The sequence below is a fragment of the Miscanthus floridulus genome, chromosome 10 (genome assembly GCF_019320115.1).
Source record: "Miscanthus floridulus cultivar M001 chromosome 10, ASM1932011v1, whole genome shotgun sequence".
NCBI classification, from domain to species: Eukaryota; Viridiplantae; Streptophyta; class Magnoliopsida; order Poales; family Poaceae; genus Miscanthus; species Miscanthus floridulus.
In genome coordinates this window covers 120,213,005-120,238,648 of record NC_089589.1, presented here as the reverse complement: position 1 = coordinate 120,238,648, position 25,644 = coordinate 120,213,005, and positions in this window count along the sequence as shown.

Sequence of the window (25,644 nt, the reverse complement as noted above, 5' to 3'; positions counted from 1 at the left end):
GGAAAACAGATTAAAGTCTAAGAGCAACACCTTATTTTCTGTGTGGCTCGTATTATGACGTAGCATGATGCTTCCCCATGTTTTTAATTGGACTTTTAGATTGTTTTAAAAATTCCTATTTTTCATAAATACTCGGATGGAGACAAGTGCTACATTGAAATTTCATATTTCAATTAGATCTATAACATTGTAGTTGAAATTATTGTGATTTGATCCTGTTTCATTGCCCAAGTAGTTGACAAAACTCTTATAGGAGAAAAGCTGAAAGGAATAGAACTCTCAATACAATTAGCATTGAACTGTAGGGTGAATAATTTGCAGGCACCATGCGTTAATTTGCCAATGGACACTGCCAAATTCGAAATTTTCACAATACCTTTATCAAATTGTGTTTCTTTTCTATTCGACACAGCAGCCAATGATATATTTATTTCCACAGTATGAGAGAGAAAGGCCAGTCAATAGACCATAATGTTCCTGTGGTCTTCTTCCTCCTCTCGACGACTCTACCCTTCTCTCTCCCTCCGCTAAACATAGAGGAAGCTGCTCGATGCCGATGCATCATCTGCATCTTCATCCTCGTCGGCGTGGGCCACCTTCTCGCAGGCATCACAATCACCTCCCCATCCACCCCCTCGCCTCCACGTCATCATGGCCTAATGGGGCCTTGCTGAGGCGGCACAGCAATCGGGCCTAGTCGACGTCATGGAGGAGCGGGCACCAACGGTTGGGCGGCATGTAGAGCGAGCCTGATTGGGTAGCGTGGTCGAAGTAGGCTCGGTAGGGCCAGCGCCATGCAATGGGCGCCAACATGGGCGGCGTAGTTGTAGGGTCGAGATGGCAACTAGAGGGGGGGGGGGTTGAATAGTCGTTTCTAAATTTAATCGCGCCGGCTAACCCAAACAAATGCGGAATTAAAACAATCGGTCTAGCCAAGACTACACTCGTCTATCTATGTTCTCTAGCACCTTACAAAGATCCTAATTAAGCAACTAAGGTGTCGGGCTAGCTAGAGCTCACCTAATCAATTCTAGAAACAAGGTCACACAAACCTATGCCACTAGTACTCTAAGCAACGAGGGAGCTCCTACACATGCTAGTAAGCAAAAGCACAAAGCCACCTAAGCTCACTAGCAATGCTCAATAACAAGGCAACCAATGCCAAATTAGAGAGAGTAAATACTTAGCTACACAAACTAAGCAATGTGACTAACAACATTACACAAACCAAATTAGCCACGCAAGGGAGCTACTTCTATGCTACACAAGCTAGAAGGTAACTAGCAAGCTACACAAGCTAACTAATTATAAAAAGCAACTACACAAGCACAATGTATATGAAAATAATTACAAGCTTGTGTAACGAGTATGCAAACCAATGGAAATACAAGGATGACATGATGATTTTTTTCCGAGGTTCACATGATTGCCAACACGCTAGTCCTCGTTGATCCAAGCTCCAAGGTTGCCGCCGGTCCTCTTGCTAGCGGTGACCCGCAAGTCACACTCTCCCATGTGGAGAGCTTACCACAAGCTCTAGCAATTGACCCGGCCAGACCACTTGTCGCCCATCGCGTCTCGCTTTACTAGAGTTGCTCTTCGTGGCTCTTGCGGGGCGAGCACAATCTCCCTCACAAAGCTCTTCTCCGGAGCACCGCACAAGCTTCTTGCGGGCTTCGACGAAGACCACCACCAAGCCATCTAGGAGGTGGCAACCTCCAAGAGTAACAAGCACCACCGGCTTGCAACTCGATCACCTAGTGCCACTCGATGCAATCTCACGATGCAATCGCACTAGAATCGCTCTCTCACACAATCGGATGATCACTATCAAGCATATGTGAGATGGAGGGCACCTAAGCACTCTCAAGCATGGACACAAAGTCCCCTAAGGTGCTCAGCCCAAGCCATGGCCGAGACCACCTTCTATTTATAGCCCCATGGGCTAAACTAGCCGTTACCCCTTCACTGGGCAAATTTCAGGACGACCGGACGCGTCCGATGGTGACGCGTCCGGTCGTAGCTGACCCACCATGTGTCCCATTCAAACTAACCGTTACCACCAATGGCTCTCTCTGACATGTCGCACCGGACGCGCTGTTCGAAACAACCGGACGCTGAGCCATAGCATCTAGTCGAGTCCAGTAAGCTCCTAGGGCTAACCGAACGTGTCCGGTCACTCCAGACCGGACGCAAGAGACGCAGCGTCTAGTCAAGTCCAGAGGGCTCCCAGAGCCGCTCTAGGCCGACTGGACGCTCCCAGCATCCGATCAACTGTTACGCTGAACACCGACACTCGCTGGTTCATACCAGACGCGTCCGGTATGGCGACCGGACACGTCCGATTGCTTACACTTAGTCGCTCACCTTAGGTCCAAATATCGGACGCGTCCGGTCACTTTGTGACCAGCGCGACTAACTCCTTTTCTTTACCAACTTCTTCTCCTTTGTAAATGTGCCAACACCACCAAGTGTACACCACTATGTGTATGTGTGCTAGCATTTTCAAAAATATTTTCCAAAGGATTGGCCACTCAACTTGCCATGCCACTCGATCCTAGCGACGATGCAAAGTTAGATCACTCGAGTGGCACTAGATGACCGATATGCAAACAAGTTTGCCCCTCTTGATAGTACGGCCATTTATCCTAAACCCGATCATAAACTTCTCTACACACCTATGACCAGTGAAATGAAATGCCCTAGGTTATAACTTTGCCTTGCACATTCCATTCAATCTTCTCCAATGTCGATGCAACACATGCACCAACAGGATCAACAATGATATGATCCACTTTATATCATCACGTGATCATATTGGTTCATTGATCTTGACTTCACTTGCTCTTCACCGTTGCCTTCGTCCATCAGCGCCAAGTCTTGCTCAAGCTTCACCGCCATGTGGTCCATATCGCTCCAAAGCCTCTGACTTGCCCTTCATGCTTGCAACCGGTCCATCAAGCCAAGTCATGTCTCATGTTCAATGAGCTCCTTCATCATCACATGTGTGAGCTTTGCAACATCTCTGAGCCATTTTCACCTTCATGGCATATGTTGCTCACACACATATACTTGTGGACTAATCACCTGTGTATCTCACATAAACACAATTAGTCCACCTAGGTTGTCACTCAATTACCAAAACCACACAAGGACCTTTCAATCTCCCCTTTTTTGGTAATTGATGACAACTCTACAAAGATATGGAAATTAAGCTCTTTTGGATTCATGTTGCTTGCCCAAGCAATTTTTCCATGTGTAAATAATTTTGGACAAGTACCACAAACCCAAAATGGTAGTATTAGCTCCCCCTACATATGTGCTAGAGTGTTTAGTTTGAAGTTCGCACATATGGATAGATTGGAAATGTGGGAGAGTAATTACTACCAAATGATGCTAAGGTGTATAGAGGAAACCTTTGAAGTGTGATACCAATCGGAGTTGCACCTTTAAGTTCATCCTTAGCACCATGGTTAGCTAGATAACACTTGGAAATAAAAAGCACTAGATACCTTGTGAGATCAACATTAAAAGCAATGTACTAGCATTACTTGAAAAGCATACCAAGTGTCTAGCTATTATCCTATGCATGCTAGTTTTCATTTCATCAATCAAATTCTACAACTAGCTAGCATACATCACACAAGCATGCATATTGAATTTAAGAACTTATGCAATGCAAGCAAGCACATGAATATGCACATATCAAATGCAATCAATCAAAGTTCATGAGCTTGCTCCCCCTACTTGTGTGCTTCTCTTGTCCAAGAATTTTGATCCATCTCTTTTCTTCAATGTTGGTCCCTCTTTGTCCATGTCCATGTCCAACCTCTACTTCTTTGTCTCAATCTCTCCCAAAGCTTTCATATCTTAAGCTTTCATATCTTATCTCTCCCCCTTGTACAATCTCAATCTCTCAAAGATTTCATATCTTTGTACAATCTCTCCCCTTTTGTCATCAATTTCCATAAAAGGTGTGCTTCTCATTGATGCAAAAGTTTGCATTTGGGGTAGATGGTTGAAGCTTGAATCTTGCATTTTTTATGGACATCACTTGATTGTTGGAATGACACAACTTGTAGATACCACTTGTAACTTGTACCACTTGTATCTTGTGTAGGGCTTCTTGAGATACCACACCTAGGATCTTTGATCTTGATATCAATTTGTGTGACACCTCCACCTATGTGATAGCATGTGTCATCCATTTGATACACTTGAACTCTTGTAGGTGAGGGATGCATTCTTCATTTGATGATCACTTAAAGTTGAGGATCACTTGTGGAACCATCGTCTTGCATGATTGATACCATGTGTAGATGTGATACCACTTTGAAAGAATTTTCTAGCATGGAACCACTTGTTGGATTTATCAATAAAAACCATTTCTTGAACATTTGCTATCTTCATGAGTACCACTTATAGGATATCACTTGTGAGTTGATCTAGACATCACTTATGAATTCTTGATGAAAAACTTGAGTCTAGATACCACTTGAAACAAACAAACTAGATATCCATTTGCATTGTTGTCTTGTGCTTGTACTCTTGTTACTTATCATGAGCTTCTAAGTTGACTTGAACTAAATTGATTTGCCTAAGCTTCCAAGTCCGGTTAGAACCAATGACAATCTTCTTCACACCTTTTACAAGGGTTATCTTGACAATGTTGTACTTGTCACTTGTTAGCAATCGAAATTAAATCAAGTACTTGGGTTTACTTAGCTCATGCACAAATTCATATACTAACAACTAGATCAAGTAATCATTCAAGCAATAGTGGTAGGCTATCAATTTTAAAACTTTTATTTGTCATGCATGATCCTATGAAGTATGAACTATATGCACTAACTGCATTCTAGTAAGGGATGAAATGATCATGCACATTACAATGATACCTTTGCTATATTGGAGTAGAGGATAGTCACATAGATTCCAATTCATTACTCCAATAGCAATGTGAAGTCCAATTATAAGCTTGGTGAAGACTAATAGATACCATCTGAATTCCATTCTTCACCCATATAAAATGAATATCACTTATGATCAAATGCACTTTCATGTTGTGGTTGGCTTGCTTCATCTTTTGATCAATGCTTGCATGAGATAATTAATGTGAGAATACCACTTGAAATATCATGAATAGCCCTCTTTTGGGTGTTGCTTGCTTTTCTTGATCAACCCTTTTGATTGCTTCAACTAAGTATCTCAAATGTCTCTTGGATCACCACTTCCATGTTAGCCTTCCAAGTACCACACTTGCTTTGCCTACACATAGGCGGCAAGCCCCTACACTAGGGAGAAATGACTTCTCTCCAAGAACCATTCTTGACACTCACTTGAAATGAATTTGTTGATTGACCCAAGTGATGGACTTAATTTGATGAGTAACCTTGATTTCTTCTTTAATTCCTTTTCTTTCTTCTTGTTTAAGTCCTTTTCTTTCTACCAAATGATTTCCAATAGTCACTAGAACTTAAACTTCATCTTTATCTTAAGTTTGATATTGATTTTCCAATTTGAGTACCAAATATATGCAAAGTACACTCCATAATCAAATGGCCTTGTACTATTTGCTTGTCATGCTTTTAGATCATCTCAAAACCAAACTTAGGTGCCTCAATTACTTATAAACATGTTTCCAATTTGAGGACCTTTCAAACAAAGTGACTCTAGATCAATTCAACAATTATCATTTTTCTGGCATATTTTGTACTCTTCCAAGAAAAATGCATATCTCACAAAGTACAAATCCAAATGCTAAGAAATTTGGTGGAGATGTGCTTCACTAAGTTATCTAGCAGATGTAAAAATTTGAGCTTCATTTGACTTCTAGATTGCTACCAGATTTCAATTCTCCCACCACTGCTACATGCTAAAAACTGGTACACTATAGCTGACAAGATCCACTCCAAAACCGAAGCATTTCTTATCCAATTCTAATGAAATTTGTGCAGCATCTTACAACATAAGTCTATAGCATGTGTACCAATTTTTATGCCAATCCAATGTCACACCCAATTTTAAGGATAAAATGGGAAGTAAAATCTTATATGCTCCCAGAGATCAGTCACACACATTATAAATAGTATTATCACAAGTGTTTATTACATCACGAATAAGATAGAGTCATCACATAAATGTAGCGGAAGTATAAAGAAAAGATCTCTCGCGGAAGCTCCATATCACAGGGACGTCAACTGGTTGACCACAAGTCTAGTAGTCCTCAGGAAAATCATCATTACTATAGCCATTTGTTACCCATCCAGGATTTTTATCCAAATAATGAAAATAAACAAGCGTAAGTACATGTTGTACTCAACATGTGTAACATGGGGTTCATGAGGCTCAAAAGGTTGGACACAGGTTTAACAGCATTCAGCTTTTAGTTGTCACAATTTTAGGTTAAGAGTAGCAACAAGATGTTTCAATTCCCAATGCAAAACACATGATCAATGTAAGCATGAATAATGAATAGCATAAACAGATAATTCTTAGTGTTCATCTATTCCATAAAGGTTCTAAGGCCACTCGTGACCGTGAGCATGGCTGATATACCAGTTTTACACTCTGCAGAGGTTGTACCCATATGACCGGGTATGCAACTCTCAAAACACTTCCAAGGTTAGCAGGCAGGGGTCACTATGAAGCCTTTCAAAGGTTCGTCTAACAAGTTAGGGCCATTAGATTCACTCGGCAAATAGATATAGGAACCCCCCTATCGAATGGCACAGTTCCATCGCGGCTATACACACAAGAGTAGAGGTTGTCCTATACCCAATTCGGCAAGCCATTCTTACACCAATAAAGGTAACCACTAACAAGCTAGAAAAGGTCCTCATACCGAGCTAACATCGGAGCCATGTTGCCCTCACAGCTGTACTATAAGTCCCGGATGATTACTTACAGATAAGTCCATAGGGAGAGGAATCTAAAGCATTTAGAAAGTAGCTAAATACTCCAGCCCCCTATTTCCAAGTTGCTAAAAAGTCATATTTCAATATTTATTGCATATACCATTAGTCAAGTTACAAGACCATGGTTTAATTGAGCACTAGCAAAGCTACCCAATGCATATCCCATAGGTGACAAGGTATAAGTTCAATTCTAGGGAATTCATATCAAGGCGACACATGCAACATGAATTTAATGAATTAAGTGAATAGTAAACAAGGATGATCCCATGCTATACTTTCCTTGAGCAAAGTACTCCTGCTGATCCTGCTCGTCAAAGTAGTACCCTCGATCTCCCACGAATTGCTCATCGTCTATACTCGATAATCACAGCAACATACAAGCATCTAGAAGCAATCATGCATAGCAAACAAAAGCTATAGATTAGAACATACAAGCATCTAGAAGCAATCATGCATAAAACTATGATGAAAAGTTTGGAAAACGAATCTACATCTCGTTACGAACACACAGACATGAAGATCACAAAAATCAGAGCTAAAACAAAGAAGTTATGAATTAAACAAGATTTCCCTTAGTATAATAATAGATTAAACCTAAACTCAAATTTTAAAAGTTGAAAACCTACTTAACAGTAGTATAAACAAGTAGATTACTTAATTATGAACCTAACGCAACTTGAACGGATCAAATCGGAGTTAAGACGGAGATTTTATGGCTAAAACAAATCTAGTGGCAAAACTATAAATAGCTGAAAACGTATTTTAGACCTACCCGAAGCAAAATACGCTTTCAAAAGAAGATAACAGAATCTGAAAAGGCACTATGGACCGTGGGTTAAGACTTAAGTACTTATAAGGACTCTTTTGCAAAATTCCAAAACAAAGGGGTATCCTTCATCTAGGCCCGTCAGATTAGACTTGAGCGGCTAAGATTCAATCAGGCGGGTGAGAGGTGACGCCGGCCGGCCGGACAGGATAGGCGCAGTGGCGCCATAGCCAGTGAAGCGATGAGCTCATCGGAGACAATGGTTTAGGGCCTACGTGCTCGTTTTTTCGAACGGAGAAGTCCGGGAGAGAGACGAGAGGGTGGGGATCTCACTGGAAAGCTTTTCACGGGTGGAGAAGGCGTGACGACGACGACCCACGTGGGATGGTGCATGGCGATGCTTAGGGCTACAGTGGCGGCTCAACAAACTCTATGCGAGGACGAAAATCTTGCTGCAAGGTGGGATAGGGAGGAGGCATAGGCTCAGGCGACTATTTAAGAGGTGCGAATGTCTTGGGAGGCACAGCACAGGGCTCGTGGCGGAGCCGGACACGGATAAGCGTCGGTGTAACACCCAAACTTTTTCATTTTTTTAAAATAAGTAAAATTTGATTTATTATGATATTAAGTGTGCATTCAATTATAGGAAATTAATAATTTTTGGCGAATTAAAATCAATTATAAGATTTGAAACTTGTGGATGCATACATGCTGCTGCATTATTTACTTATGTGATGATTGTTCTTAAATTAGTATTCAAATGAGTTAAAAATAATTTGAAAATGCTTTTGGGAAAATTTGTTGGAAAATAAAAAGGAAAATGAATATCTCCTCCCCCCCCCTCGGTTTCGGCCTGCATGGCCTTTTTCCCGCGGCCCATTCACCCTCCTCTCTCCCCTTTCCCCGCTCGGCCCGGCACCGTTGGCCCAGCCGTGCGCGTTGCCCGGCCCAGCAAGCCCCGCCGGCCCAGCTCCCCTTCTCCCTAGTGCAACCGCCGTGCACCTCGGCCGCTTGGCCCAGCGAGCCGCGCCAGCCCAACCGGCGCACCTCCTTCGCTCACAGCCGCTGCCAGCCGGGCCCGCTGGTCAGCTCTTCCCCCCACCTTCCTCCCGCGCGACCCGCAACCGCAGCGGCGGTCGAGCCGCAACCGCGCCCGCTCCTCGCGCATCGTGGGCGCGTCGCCCGGTCCTCGGCCTCTTTTTAAGAGCCAAGCCCCTCCCACGCGTCCCTCTCTCGCTCCCCGCTCCATTTTCGCCTTGCCCGGCCACAACTACCGCATGGAGGAGCCCCGCCGACCACCGTCCTCGCCGTCCGCGGAACGCCGTCCCCGAGTCGCGCTCGTTCCCGTTTGAAGTCGCGGTGAGCTCCGCCATGCTTCCCTCCTTCCCCCTATGCCTTCGATTTGGTATTTCGTGGCCGTTTGGGGCCCTATTCGCAAGCGTCCGCGAGCTTTGGCCGCCGGCCATGGCGTCGCCGCCCCGGCCTTCCCCTCCGGCCACTCTCTCGGCCCAGGCGAGTTCGCCGCACCCCCCTCTCTTCTCCGGTGCCGTCGGTTGGGCACACCATGGCCCGTAGGCCGAATCCCGCACGCGCCAGCCTGTTCTCGCCGCCGGCAATGGTGCGCCGCCGTGGCTGCTACTGTGCCCGGCCGGACTCCCTCTCTCTCCCTCCCTGATCTTACCCGTGCCGCCCGATCTTGATCCAACGGCCCACGTAGGCCGATACCCCTTCGCGGGTGGTTTTGCTAAAGAGCCCTCCTATTTTCGCGTAATTGAAACCGCAGCCCAAAGCGTAATCCCCGAATGCGCAAACCCGTTTGGAAAGCGTAAACTTCACTGTTTAAGTCAAAAGTATGTTTTCAGTATTTACAGAAATGCCATCCGAACTGTTTCGCTTATAGAATTATCGTTTTAACTCCGAATTGATCCATTCAAATCGTGTTAACTTCGTAATTTCATAAGCTACATGTTGGAGCTACTGTTAGTCAAGTTTGGAACTTTTTAATTTCATGATTAGAATTAATTAAATATAGGGTGATAGGAAAACCCGTTTAATCATAACTTTCGCATTTTAGCTCCGTTTTTCGTGAACTTCGCGTTGACGTGATCGTAGCGAAGCGTAGGTTAGTTTTACAGACATTTTATCTTGATTTCAATACTGTTGGTGTACTGTTCTAATGATAGGAATGTTTGCTTTGTATGAATGCTACTGGAATGTTGTATGTTGCCGTGTTGGTCGCGTTCAGACGGTGAGGAAAACGTTGGAGACCAAGAACTCTTCGACGACCAGCAGGACCAGCACGAGTTTGTGAACCAAGGCAAGTATAACATGGGCCTTCCTTGATGTCCTATTTCACTCTAATCAATTACTCATTTGCATGTGTCTAATTTTGATACCCGTAAGGACATCCTAGTGATTGTTATCCTGTTCTTTGTCTCCTAAGGGTTAAATGCATATGGGTAGATTGCTAGTGCTCTAACTGAACTTGATATACATATCGATGAATGATACTATGGAACAAAGAGAGTAACCTGAATTATAACAACTGTTCCATAGGGCGAAAGTGCAAATGAGCTTTGTTCATGTTGCCCCCGGCCCTCCATAAGGACTTATCTGTTGGCAAAAGCTGGGACTAACAGTGCAACCAGGAGAGTCATATGGCTCTGACTTTAGCTCAGTAATAGGACCTTTCCTAGCTAGTTAGAGGTTACCTTTTTGGTGCAAATGGGGCTTGCCACTTTGGGTATAGGGCTGCCTCTGTTCCTATGAGTATAGCCGTGATGGATTTGTGCCATAGGAAAGGGGGGTCCCTACATCTGCCTGCCAAGGAAACCTAGCGGCCCTAACTTGTTAGGGAAACCTATGAAATGGCTTCATAGTGTACCCTGCCCGCTCACCTTGGAAGTGACATGGGAGTAATTAACCCGGGCATAAGGGGGATCACGACTCGTGGTGAATGTGCACCACCTCTGCAGAGGGTAACAAACTGTTATAACAGCCATGCTCATGGTTACGAGCGGCCCAGAAAACTCACAGAATAATTGGTTACTTGATGATGATCATTTAAGTTGTTCTATGATGAAAAATGGTAAACCTGACCTTGATATATGTTCTTATGGGAACTAAATGGGAGCTTAAGCATAACTTGATAATACTTGAGAATAAAAGTTTGACCTATTAAAAATGCTAACTGCAGTAAACCAGAGTCTATCCTTTTTGAGCTTCATAACCCCATGTTAGCTTGCTAAGTACGGAATGTACTTACACTTGTTTATTTTCTTTACTTGGATAAAAATCCCGGATGGGTAACAGATGACAACGGGTATGAGGATTTCCCGGAGGATTATTAGGCTTGTGGTCAACCAGTTGACCTTCCCTGTGATGATGTCCACGAGAGTTTATTATCTTTTTATTATTCCGCTGTGATGTATAAGACTAAGTTTTATTATAACTCTGATGTATAAGACACCGTGATGATACTATTGTAATTTGTCAGCTTGTGTGTGTGATTGATTTCCTGGGCACACACGAGTTTCGTGCATTCAATTTTATCCTTAAAATTGGGTGTGACAGTCGGTGCAGTCATGCTCGAGGTGGACACGACGCAGAGAGGAAGAAGATGCCCTGACAGGCAGGCTCGGCACATCAGTGGGACGGAGACACGACACGGCGTGCGGAGCTAGGCTGGCTGCCTTGCTGGGCTCCTGCGGGAAAGGAGGCGTGGGTCATAGGCCCAAGCGGGAGGAGAGGGACAGCCCGTGGGAGTGCAAGCCGAAGGGGATGGGCTAATGGGAGGAGCGGGCCACAGGCAGAAGCAGGCCAACCAGGCCGAAAGGAAAGGGAGAAAGGGAAATTCGTTTTCCTTTTCAAATTTTTCCAAAGCAATTTCAAAATCAATTTTGAATGCAAATTCAATTCAACTTGGAATCTGATTTCAAATCAAGCAATACAAAAAGATATGCAGCAGCATGGATGCACACACATGATTGTGAACCTATATTTGATTTTAATTTAATAAAACTATTATTTTCCTAAATTCAAATGCCCACAAAAATGCATAATTAATCATTTTCTCCTATGTCAAAGTTATGCAAATTTTAGGTTGTTACAATTCTACCCCCCATAAAATGAATCTCATCCCCAAGATTCAGACAATACTTACTTAAATAACTACGGGTATGTTTTCCTTAAATCATCTTCTCTTTTCTAAGTAGCCTCATCTTCTGTATACCGATTCCACTAAACCTTACACATCTTTATAACTCGGCTCCTTGTAACTCTTTCTGCCATCTCCAAAATCCTTAACGAAAACTCCTCATATGTGAGATCTTCCTTAACTGTAAGCTCTTCTAATGGTATCTACTTCTCAGGTACACACAAACACTTCTTTAGTTGAGACACATGGAACACATCGTGCACACCTCACAAACTCTCAGCTAATTCCAACTGATAAGCTACTTTACCATGTCTCTCTAAAATCTTGAAAGGCCCAATATACCTTGGTGCTAACTTTCCTTTCATGTTAAACCTTCTCACACTTTTCATAGGTGACACCTTCAAGTAAACATAATCCCCTACTTTGAAAACCAATTCTCTTCTTCTAGTGTCAGCATAACTCTTCTGTCGAGACTGAGCCACTCTCAAGTTATCTCTGATCATCCTTACTTGCGCTTCTGCATCTCTTAAAACATCTGGTCCGAACACTTGAGTTTCTTACATTTGATTCCAAAACAACGGGGTTCTACACTTTCATCCATACAAAGCTTCGAAAGGTGCCATATTGAGACTCTTTCTGATAACTGTTTTTATATGAGAACTCTACGTAAGGCAAACTCTTGTCCCAACTTGTACCATACTGCAATGCATAAGCTCTCAACATATCCTCTAATATCTGATTAATCCTCTCAGTTTGCCCATATGTCTGAGGATGATATGCTGTACTAAAATTCAACTTTGTTCCCAACGAACTATGTAGTTGCTACCAAAAATGAGATGTAAATTGGGTACCTCGACCAGACACAATTTTCTTGGGAACTCCATGTAGACACACTATTCTTTCCATATATAATTGGGCTAACCTCGGTCCATTATTGGTAGTCTTAACTGGTATAAAGTGAGCAACTTTAGTTAATCGATCCAGTATTACCCAAATTGAATCATAACCTCTCTGAGTTCGTGGTAACCCAACTATAAAGTCCATACCAACTGCTTTCCACTTCCACTCAGGTATCTTCATTGGTTGTAGCAATCCTGCAAGTCTTTGATGGTCAGCTTTGACTCTCTGACATGTATCACATAAAGCAACATATTCAGCAACATCTCTCTTCAATCCGTACCACCAATATTTCTCTTTCAAATCCAAATACATCTTGGTACTTCCAGGATGAATAGAGTAAGCTGACTCATGTGCCTCATGAAGAATTGCCTCTCGTATAGCCTTATCCTCTGGCACACATAGTCTTTTCCCAAACTAAAGAGTTCCATTATCATCCATACGAAAACCTGGTGCTTTGCTAATCACTATGTTTTCTGCTATTTCTTTCAACTTTGCATCCTGTAACTAGCCCTTACATATTTCTTGCTCCAATTTAGGCTCCAACACCAACTCCACTGAATTAGTGACAGAGCCCAAATTTAGTTGCTTGAATTCGGCACACAACTCACTTGACATCGGTGCTACTTGCACCTCATTAACATAACTCTTCCTGCTAAGAGCATCGGCAACAACATTCGCCTTTCCAGGATGATAGTGTACCTCCATATCATAATCTTTAATCAACTCTAACCATCGACACTGTCTCATATTCAGATCTATCTGAGTGAAAATGCACTTCAGACTCTTATGATCAATATAGATGTCACTCTTATGTTCGATAAGATAGTGCCTCCATATCTTTGGAGCATGAAACACTGCTGCTAACTCCAAATCATGAGTAGGATAGTTTAGCTCATGCTTTCTCAACTATCGGGATACATAAGCCACTACTCTGCCTTCTTGCATAAGAACATATCCGAGACCTTGACGAGATGCATCACAATAGATCGGAAAGCTCTTGCTAAGATCTGGCAAAACCAATATTGGAGTTGTAGTTAATCTCTTCTTCAATTCTTCAAAGTTAGCCTGGCACTTCTCGGACCACACAAACTTAGCATTTTTCTCCAACAAAGCTATCATAGGCTTGGCAAGTTTAGAGAAACCTTCTATGCACCTTCTATAGTATTCTGCCAATCCCAAGAAACTTCGAATCTCTCCTACATTAGATGGCGGTTTCCAATTCAACACATCTCTCACCTTGCTTGGATCTACTACGATTCCACCAAGACAACATGGCCTAGGAAAGAAACTTCCTTCAACCAGAATTCACACTTGCTTCGCTTAGCATACAATTTGTGTTCCCTAAGCTTCTGCAAGACAAATCTTAGATGTTCAGCGTGCTCTTCTTTTGTTTTGGAGAATACCAATATATCATCGATGAATACCACCACAAACTTATCCAAAAACTCCATGAACACCTTATTCATCAAGTACATAAAGTAGGCAGGTGCATTGGTCAAGCCAAAGGACATAATGGTGTACTCATACAAACCATACCTCATAGTAAAAGTTGTCTTGGGTATGTTAGTTGCACGAATCTTCAACTGATGATAACCAGAGCGAAGATCAGTCTTAGAGAAAACACAAGCACCTCTCAACTGATCAAACAAATCATCAATTCTAGGTAACAGATACTTGTTCTTGATAGTAACCTCATTGAGTGATCGATAATCAACACACATCCTCTGAGTACCATCCTTCTTGTCAATAAATATAACCGGTGCTCCCCAAGGTGATGAACTAGGACGAATAAAACCTTTCTCGGTAACTCCTTTATTTGTTTCTTAAGTTCCTCTAGTTCATTGACCCCCATTCTATATGGACGCTTAGCTATAGGTGTAGTTCTAGATAATAATTCAATAATAAACTTAATGTCATGGTCAGGTGGCATACCTAGCAAGTCATCGGGGAACACATCTTGAAACTCATCCACCACTAGATCCTCCTTGTTGACACTATCATCAAGCGGGTTCACTGTAGCTGTTGGCGATGCTCTTACTACCACATCGACACTAATTCTATCCCCATTTGGTGCGGTCACAACAACTACCTTCTTTTGACACTGAATGACTGCTTGTTGTTGCTTCATCCAGTCCATACCTAGAATCACATCAATACCAGATGCTCTCAACACAATGGGGCTCACTTTGAACTCTACCCCCCTTAAGAATAGACTAGTCAGAAGAAAATGACATGAAGCTTGCATACTACCTCCTGGTGAGTTTACTAATAGAGGATTTTGCATGGCACATAATGGTATGCTATGGTTTCTAATAAATGCTTGTGATACGAATGAATGCGAAGCTCCAGAATAAAAAAAGAACAGTGGTAGGGATTGAGTTGATATCAAACGTACTGAGCATGACTTCTGGTTCCGCAAGCGTCGTCTCGGTAGACACATGGTTTACCTTTCCTGTGTTGGGTGCTGGCTTCTGCGATGTTCCCTTCTAATTGATATGCTAACCTTGGGGTGTTTGCTGATTCTACTTCCTGGGGCAATGGTTAGCATAATGCCAACTTCCCCACAATGATAGCATATGTTGGGGATACTAGGTGCACTAGTCTTCATGGGAGTGTTGTTGGGTGTTCCCTGTCGTGGTGTCTGGTGACCACTCTGCTGCTAGGGACATTGATTACCATTCTGTTGTTGGTTTGGGTTGCACTGAGGGTACTAACCATGATTCCACTGATTGGGTGGTCCCTGGAACCTCGGCTAGAAGCCTTGCTGAGGATTGGTACATGGATGAGTATTGCTCCCAGAGGCCTGTCCCTAAAGCCTCCTCTTCTTGGCCTCCATCTCCTTGTGCTTATTGTCAATAACAATAGCGTAATTCACCAGCATCTGAAAATTGGGGTACGTATTGGACATAAGCTGGAGTTGCAGACCATCATACAGACCCTTGAGAAAATGGCATTGCTTATCAGCATCATCAGTAACCTCATTCGGAGCATAACATGATAGCGGAGCAAACTTGTCACGATACTCCGCCACAGACATAGATCCCTGCTTCAGAGCTTTGAATTCCTCTTGCTTGAGCTCTATCAGTCCTTCAGGTATGTGATAGGATCTAAAATTCTCTCTAAATTCCTGCCAGGTGACAGGAGGAGCATTAGTGGGACGTCCATACTCAAATGACTCCCACCAGTCTTGTGCTTCTCCCTGGAGCTCTCTTGAAGCGTACAACACCTTCTGTTGATCATCGCACTATGCTATGTTGAGCTATTTTTCCACTACATGAAGCCAATCATCTGCTTCTAGTGGATCAGTGGCATGAGAGAACATCGGGGGACGACCCTTCAAGAATTCACCATGCTTATCATGTGGTGCTCCATCAACCTGTTGGTTTTTTCTAATTCTGCACCAACGCTTGCATGAGTTGTGTCTGCACTGCCAGTAGTTGCTCACTTGTTGGTGGCGGTGGTGCTAGTGCTGGTGGATGTGGGGGAACACCTCCATGACCTCGGCCTCTTCCTCTTCTAGACATCTGCCATCCAACACAAATATTCAAAATTTAGAGATTTCCCAGTTAGAACACATTCTGAAAATTTCTGGATGAGTCTCAACATCAGCAGCTTGGTAAAACAGTCAAATATCGGGTTCTAGACATCCAAAATAGTCCTACTTTATATGGTTCGAGAACATAAGAAATTATCTACAACTTTTATTTAGACCACATTTCCAGATTCTGTCGTTAGGTTACTCAAAAAGAGGATACAACCGAAATTATTCCCAGATTCTAGACTGCACAGAAACTTTATCTTGAAACAGCGATATCTCACAAACCAGATCAGATATGAGGGTGATTCTAGAGGCATTGGAAAGATACTTAAGTCTAGATATTTGTAAAAAAAATTCATAATTTTTGGTTGAGTATATTTTAATTGGCATGGAGATAAGTGCATATTGCTCCGAAAAACAGATTCCAAGAGAATAAGATATACCAAACCCAACTATTTATTTATTGGCCCAGTCTTTAATATTCTTAATTATGGAACTTGCGGATACACCCAAGTTCCAGCACTCATTAAAAAAATTCAACTCACACATAAACATAATAACAAATCAACTAAGCACACCAATGTTCACACCGCACTAATAGACTCGACTAGACTCAACTTGACTCGTTCTACTATCATTTTATTACATAAAAGGGACTCCAACATCTATGGGCGAGGTTTATGGGGAAGCTCTTCGTACATCTTTGGCAGGTTGAGGCACACCCTTTGCTCATCTATCACCTATTGGTGCCTCTTAATGGTTTTCTGTTGTGCCTTCAACTAATCCTCCAATCGGCGAATCTTTGCTACAGACTCATAGCCAAAGTGTACCATCACTTGGGTTGTTGGATCCATGCCCTGCGGGTCCATCATCACCCATCCCAATTCTGGGTGTTGGTGAGGGAGGAATCAATATTGGTCATCCTTCATATCCTCGAATAGACGACCACGGAGGCCTATGCAAGCTTCAACGGCTGTATCTTCTATACTATCCTCCATGGTGGCATAGTGAGCATGATGCGCATAGTTTGAATCCAGCTGATATGCGCCCTTCTATTTGTCCTTGATGGAAATGCACACCGTGGTCTTCCAATAGGTGTCTTCTAGAGGGTGCATATGTTCATTACAGACGTACTCCATAGTTGCATCTCAATCTCCGTAGTTGGTCTGAAGAATGCCCATGAGTCGGTGATGCAAAGTGGAGGATTCACACCCTGGCTTATACTAGACCTTTGTCGTCCATCCTAGGGGTAGGATCGGCTCATCCTCTTCATCGACATCTTCCTCATCATCATCATCGGATAGTTGGACGACCTCGACTTCTTCAAGTTCCTCCTGGACTGGCTCAGGCATAGGTATAGGTGTTGGCGAATCAAATTCTTGTTCCTAGGGTTCCTCCTCCTCAGGCTCCATGGACAAACCATGAGGCAGGTAGTAACCTCCGGTGTTGATGCGGACAGTCTTAATGGCACGGGGCATCTATAGAATTAGATTTAGTTAGTTAGATTAGAAGCAATAATTTTCATAATAGAGTAAGACAAAAGAAGCATAACACTTTAGCAAATAACAAGGGTGAGATAGGAAGCATGAAATGAGCGAAGCAAAAGAAGCTAAATCGACCATTGCTAACTAGGCTTGCATTGTACAGTCAACATGGCTCTGATACCAATTTGTCACACCCAATTTTAAGGATAAAATGGGATACAAAATCTTATGTGCGCCCAGAGATCAGTCACACATATAAGCCGACAAATTATAAATAGTATCATCACAAGTGTTTATTACATCACGAATAAGACAGAGTCTTCTCATAAATGTAGCGGAAGTATAAAGTAAAGATCTCTCACGGAAGCTCCATATCATAGGGACGTCAACTGGTTGACCACAAGTCTAGTAGTCCTCAGAAAAATCATCATTACCATAGCCATTTGTTACCCATCCATTATTTTTATCCAAATAATGAAAATAAATAAGCGTAAGTACATGTCGTACTCAACAAGTGTAACATGGGGTTCATGAGGCTCAAAACGCTGGACACAGGTTTAACAACATTCAGCTTTTAGTTGTCATAATTTTAGCTTAAGAGTAGCAACAAGTTGTTTCAATTCCCAATGCAAAACACATCATCAATGTAAGCATGAATAATGAATAGCATAAATAGATAATTCTTAGTGTTCATCTATTCCATAAGGGTTCCAAGGCCACTCATGACCGTGAACACGGCTGATATGCTAGTTTTACACTCTGCAGAGGTTGTACACTTTCATTGTGAGTCATATTTCAATATTTATTGCATATACCATTAGTCAAGTTACAAGATCTGAGCACTAGCAAAGCTACCCAATGCATATCCCATAGGTGACAAGGTATAAGTTCAATTCTAGGGAATTCCTATCAAGGCGAATTAAGTGAATAGGAAACAAGGGTGATCCCATGCTATACTTGCCTTGAGCAAAGTACTCCTACTGATCCTGCTCGTCAAAGTAGTACCCTTAATCTCCCACGAATTGCTCACTGTCGATACTCGATAATCACTGCAACATAAAAGCATCCAGAAGTAATCATGCATAGCAAACAAAAACTATAGATTAGAATAGTACACCAATAGCATAAAACCAAGTTGAAAAGTTTGGAAAATGAATCTATGTCTTGCTACGAACACATAGACGCAAAAGATCACAAAAATTGGAGCTAAAACAAAGAAGTTATGAATTAAACAAGATTTCCCTTAGTAAAATAATAGATTAAATCTAACCTTGAATTTTAAAAGTTGAAAACCTACTTAATAGTAGTGTAAACATGTAGATTACTTAATTATGAACCTAACGCAACTTGAACGGATCAAATCGGAGTTAAAACGGAGATTTTATGGCTAAAACAAATCTAGTGGCAAAACTGTAACTAGCTAAAAACGTATTTTAGACATACCCAAAGCAAAATACGCTTTGAAAAGACAAAAACAGAATCTGAAAAGGCGCTAAGGACCGCGGGTTAAGACTCAAGTACTTATAAGGACTCTTTTGCAGAATTTCAAAACAAAGGGGTATCCTTCATCTGGGCCCATCGGATTAGACTTGAGCGGCTGAGATTCAATCAGGCAGGTGAGAGGTGTCGGCGGCCAGCCGGGCAAGATGGGCACGGCGGCGCCATGGCCGGTGAAGCTTTGAGCTCACCAGAGACAATGGTTTAGGGCCTATGGTGCTCGGTTTTCTGAACGGAGAAGTCCAGGAGAGAGAGGAGAGTGTGGGGATCTCACCGGAAAGCTTTTCGCAGGTGGAGAAGGCGTGACGACGATGACCCACGTGGGATGGTGCATGACGGCGCTTGGGGCTACAGTGGTGGCTCAACAAACTCTATGCGAGGATAAAACTCTTGCTGCAAGGTGGGATAGGGAGGCGGCACAGGCTCGGTTGACTATTTAAGAGGCGTAGATGTCTTGGGAGCCACGGCACTAGGCTTGTGGCGGAGCCAGACACGGACAAGCGTCGGTGTGGTCATGCTCGGAGAGGAAGAAGATGCCCTAACGAGCGGGCCCGATGTGTCAGCAGGATGGAGACGCGGCGCGATGTGCAGAGCTGGGCCGACTGCCTTGTTGGGGTGCTGCGAGAAAGGAGGCGTGAGGTGCAGGCCCAAGTGGGAGGAGAGGGACGGCCCACGGGAGTGCAAGCCAAAGGGGATGGGCCGGCGGGAGGAGTGGGCCACGGGCAGAAGCAGGCCAACCAGGCCAAAAGGAAAGGGAGAAAGGGAAATTCGTTTTCCTTTTCCAATTTTTCCAAAGCAATTTTAAAATTAATTTTGAATGCACATTCAATTCAACTTGGAATCTGATTTCAAATCAAGCAATACAAAAAGATATGCAGTAACATGGATGCACACACATGATTGTGAACCTATATTTGATTTTAATTTAATAAAATTATTATTTTCCTAAATTCAAATGCCCACAAAAATGCATAATTAATCATTTACTCCTATTTTAATGTTATGCAAATTTTAGGGTGTTACATCCAATAAGTTTTGATTACTCAAACATGGCTAAGATCACAGCTAGCTCAGATTTTGCAATATAGGACAGATTTCAATCACTTGAGCTATACTTCATCAAATGTGAATCAAACTTGAAACTAACTTGTTTGAATACTTCCACAAGACATATATCCATTGAATCCACTTACTAAATGCCATCTTATGATTTTATCCAACACAAATCAATCCGAACTTGATTACTAAGCAATTATCCATTCAATCATCTTATAGCAAGCAACATTGCATATTTATCCAATTCAATCAACTCATATGCACCCAAATGAAATTATCAACAAGAGATATACCTTTGTTAGCTCATGATCATTCAACTAGAAAGTTTCAACTCAATTATTTGCAAGCCATCAAAACATCCAATAAATCACCACAACTTAAATATGACACTTGTATGTTGATAGCACTTGGACTTCACTCAATTTTCACTTGGCATTGGGTTTAGATGTGCACTAAACTTCATATCTTGACTCAACATATGATGATCAATATGAAATCAATTGAATCAAGTCTCCAATGTCGATGGTACCTACAATCAATCATCCACCTTTTGATCGTACCCAAACGATTTTGGGTCCTCTCAAGTTAGGAGCAACATACTTAGGCATAGCCTTAGTATGAGTAGCGGGATGTTTTGCAATAGCAACCATAGAGGTATCATTACCATCCTTCCTAAGCATAGAATCATCATCAATTGAAATAGGCTTAGGAGTGTTACCTAGGGGACATGAATATGCCATGTGTCCCCTTTCCCGACATGAGTAGCACTTTCTCTTTGCTTGAGCCTTTTCTTCCTTGCTCATGTTGTGCTTCTCATTGCCTTGCTTCTCCTTGTTTGCTTGAGCCTTCTTCTCAAGCTTGTTTGGACAAACCGAAGCTAGGTGGGTCAATGTGTCACAACTATAGCATCTCATGTGTGCAATCTTCTCCATTTTCTCTTATTTGTTCTTGCTCATTTGCTTTACATCTTGATTCATCCTTGGACGCATTGCTCTTTCTGTTGCTTTTCCACCCCTTCTAGTTTTCTTCTTCTCATCATCAAATCACCATCATCTTTATGGTTGATCTTGATTTGAGTTTGGGGTGTCTTTTCTTGCTCAACTTGTGGCTTTGGTTGAGGCTCTTCTAGTTTCTTCACCAATTGCTTGGTTGGGCACATTGAGGTAAGATGACCCCAAGTGTGGCACTTGAAGCACTTCACATGCTTGAGCCTCTCTTCTTCTTTTATCTTCTTGAGTTTCTCAATGTTAGGGCAACCATTTGCAAGGTGTCCCGCTTCATGACACCGAGAGCACATGGTATGAGAGTGCTTTCTTTGTTGTAGCTTCTTCATCTTTCTTTCTTACTTTCTTTCGCCCTTTGTCATTTCCTTCTTGAAGCCAAGACCACACTTGTCACTATAGTTTCTTTGAGTCTTCAACATGTGCTCAAAGGTGACTTTTGAGTTGTAGCACCTCTCTAACTTGTTGCTCAACTTATTCACTTCATTTTTTGAGCTCATTGTTCTTCTTCAAAAGGTTAGTCTCACAAGACATAGAAGTAGAACAAGCATCTATATGTGAAGAACATGGCATTTCTAATAAATCATCACAAGAGGTGGATACATGCTTCTTGCCTACATCACAAGGGTTAGCAACAATGTGTGATTGATCAATTGACCCATGTGATGAGCTCTCACTAGTTTTAGTTTTTCCATTTGAAAGTTCTTATGTGAGAAAAGCATGGTCTTGTACCAAGTTATCATGAGTAACACTAAGTTTCTCATGAGCCAATTTTAGCTCCTCATGTGAACAAGTAGTAACATAAAGTAGATGCTTTTGTTGTTCACATGTGTTCTTTAGAAAAGAGTTTTTATTTTTCAATTTCTCGGTTTTAGCCATCTCTTTTTCTAAAGCTTTGATCATGCAACCATATCTATCTAGAAGCTCCTCATATGAATCAAGATCAATCACATTTGCATTAGATACCTTAGTGTCACCTTGTGACATGAAGCAATGTGATGTAGTTGGAGAGCTTGAAGAAACATCACTCTCATAGCTCGAGCATGATCCATCATTACCACCATCAAGTGTGCATGGAGTAGCATCATCATTGGCATCACTTGTGGCATCATCATCAATCTTGTCAAGTGATCTTGTGGTATGATCATCATCATCATCACTTGACCATGAGGTCGAGCAATCTTCCACAATCACCAAATTGTGGTCATGCTCAACACCCTCATGCACCTCCTCCATGAGTGCAACATCATCATCATCGAAGACCATCTCATACTTCTCATAGATATAACTACAAACCTCTTGGGTGGTCTTCATGTCAATGATCTCTCCAAATATGCTATCATCCAAAGATCTAAACATGATGTCAATAGCTTAGGTGTTGAGATCTAGGCATTTATCTTGTGCTTGAGTTAGATTATCTTCATCCAACACATGAGAAAAACCTACATCTACCATCCACCACATTTGAGGGTAAATAAACTTAAAATTGCATATCATCCAATTTTTCCACCGTGCAAAGTGTGTGCCATCAAAAATGTGTGGACACTCAACATCTAGCCCATAAGTCGACATCCTCTCGGGTCGGTGAAGATCACAAATGAGAGACCTAGCTCTAATACCACTTGTAGCGTTGAGATGACGACTACAGGGGGTGAATAGTTGTTTCTAAATTTAATCGCGTTGGCTAACCAAAATAAATGCGGAATTAAAACAATCGGTGTAGCCAAGACTACCCCTCTATCTATGTTCTCTATGAAAGGTCCTAATGGCTAGAGGGGGGTGAATAGCCTAATAAAAATTTCTACAACAACACTTAACAAAATGGTTAGACAATTTTGAGGCGAAGCAAGTGTTGCGCTAGCCTACTCAAAATGCAAGCCACCTACCACAATTCTAGTTTAGATAGTATCTATTCACACAATAGCTATGACACTACTCTATGTTAGTGTGCTCTCAAAGGCTAACTAAAGAGCCACACTAACCAAGCAAGCAAGCTCTCACAACTAGCTACACTAAAGAGCTTGACAACTAGTTTGCGGTAAAGTAAAGAAAGTGATCAAGAAGGTTATACCGCCATGTCGAGGAGTGAACCAATCAATTACAAGAGTGAATAACAATGAAGACCAATCACCTCAGAATCAAAGGATGAACACAATGATTTTTTACCGAGGTTCACTTGCTTGCCGGCAAGCTACTCCTCGTTGTGGCGATTCACTCACTTGTAGGTTCACGCGCTAATTGGCTTCACACGCCAAACCCTCAATAGGGTGCCGCACAACCAACACAAGTTGAGGATCACACAAGCCATGAGCAATCCACTAGAGTACCTTTTGGCGCTCCGCCGGAGAAAGGTCAAGAACCCCTCACAATCACCACGATCGGAGCCGAAGACAATCACCACCCTCTGCTCAACGATCCTTGCTGCTCCAAGCCGTCTAGGTGTCGGCAACCACCAAGAGTAACAAGCAAAATCCACAGCGAAACACGAACACCAAGTGCCTCTAGATACAAACACTCAAGCAATGCACTTGGATTCTCTCCCAATCTCACTATGATGATGAATCAATGATGGAGATGAGTGGGAGGGCTTTGGCTAAGCTCACAAGGTTGCTATGTTAATGAAAATGGCCAAAGATTATGAGCTACAACCGGCCATGGGGCTTAAATAGAAGCCCCCATGAAATAGAGCCGTTATACCCCTTCACTAGGCATGACATGGGCTTGATGCGGTCACGTAGAGTAGGCTTCCAATCATAGACTGATACAATTTTTGATCAACCATATTGCCACTTGCATCACTATCTAAATTGTCATTTGTCCCCATTGGTGTGCTAATGGCTTTGCCATCACTCATGCTAAACTTCTTGAGCATGTCTTTGATGTACTTGCCTTGACTCACGAATGTACCATTCTTCAATTGCTTGATTTGAAGACTAAGGAAGTAACTTAACTCTCCAATCATGGACATTTTAACCTCATTAGCCATCATCTTTCCAAATTCTTCACAAAAGTCTTAATTGGTTGATCCAAATATGATATCATCAACATAGATTTGCAACACAAATAAGTCTTTGCCAATCTTCTTGGTGAAAAGAGTGGTGTCAACCTTGCCCATCATAAACCCTTTAGAGAGTAGGAAGTCCCTCAATGTCTCATACCATACTCTAGGTGCTTGCTTCAAGCCATACAATGCCTTCTTCAACTTGTACACATGGTCGTGCTTCTTGTCATCTTCAAAACCAAGAGGTTGCTCAACATATACTTCTTCATTGATGTAACCATTGAGAAATGCACTCTTGACATCCATTTGATAGAGCTTGATGTTGTGGGCACAAGCATAGGCTAATAAGATTCTAATTGCTTCCAATCTAGCAACTGGGGCATATGTTTCTCCAAAGTCAAGACCTTCAACTTGTGTATATCCTTGTGCTACCAATCTTGCTTTGTTCCTTACTACTATCCCATCTTGATCTTGCTTGTTTCTAAAGAACCATTTGGTTCTAATCACATTGCGTCCCTTTGGTCTCTCTACTAATTCCCATACTTGATTTCTTGTGAAGTTATTCAATTCTTCATGCATAGCATTCACCCAATCAATATCCTTCAATGCTTCATATATCTTCTTTGGTTCAATAGATGATACAAATGAGAAATGCTCACAAAATGAAGCCAATCTTGATTTAGTTTGCACACCTCTTGAAATATCACCAATGATAGTGTCCAATGGATGATCCCTTGCAATATTGGTTGGTTGGAGTATTGGAACTTGATTGCTTGCACTTGATTGATCATTGGATTGAGATGATGTGCTAGCCTCTTGATTTTGTTTATTGTCATGAGAGCCATTTGTACTAGCCTGATTTGTATCATCTTGCAAATTTGTGTTAGAGAGCACTTGCACTTGATCAACTTCATCATCATTCATTTGCCTAGGCCTCAATTCACCAACATCCATGTTCTTCATGGATTTTGAAAGTTGAATGCCTCAAACATCTTCCAAGTTCTCATTCTCATCTTAGGAACCCTTGGTTTCATCAAATTCAATATCATAAACTTCCTCAAGAGTACCGCTATCCAAATTCCAAACTCTATATGCTTTGCTAGTAGTTGAGTATCCAAGTTGGAATCCTTCATCATATTTCTTATCAAACTTGCCCAATCTAGCGCCTTTCTTCAAGATATAGCATTTATAACCAAAGACCCCAAAAATATGTAATGTTGGACATTCTACCATTCAAGAGCTCATATGGTGTCTTCTCTTTTAATGGATGACAATAGAGGCGGTTGCTATAATAGCAAGTCATGTTGATAGCTTCGGCCCAAAAATAT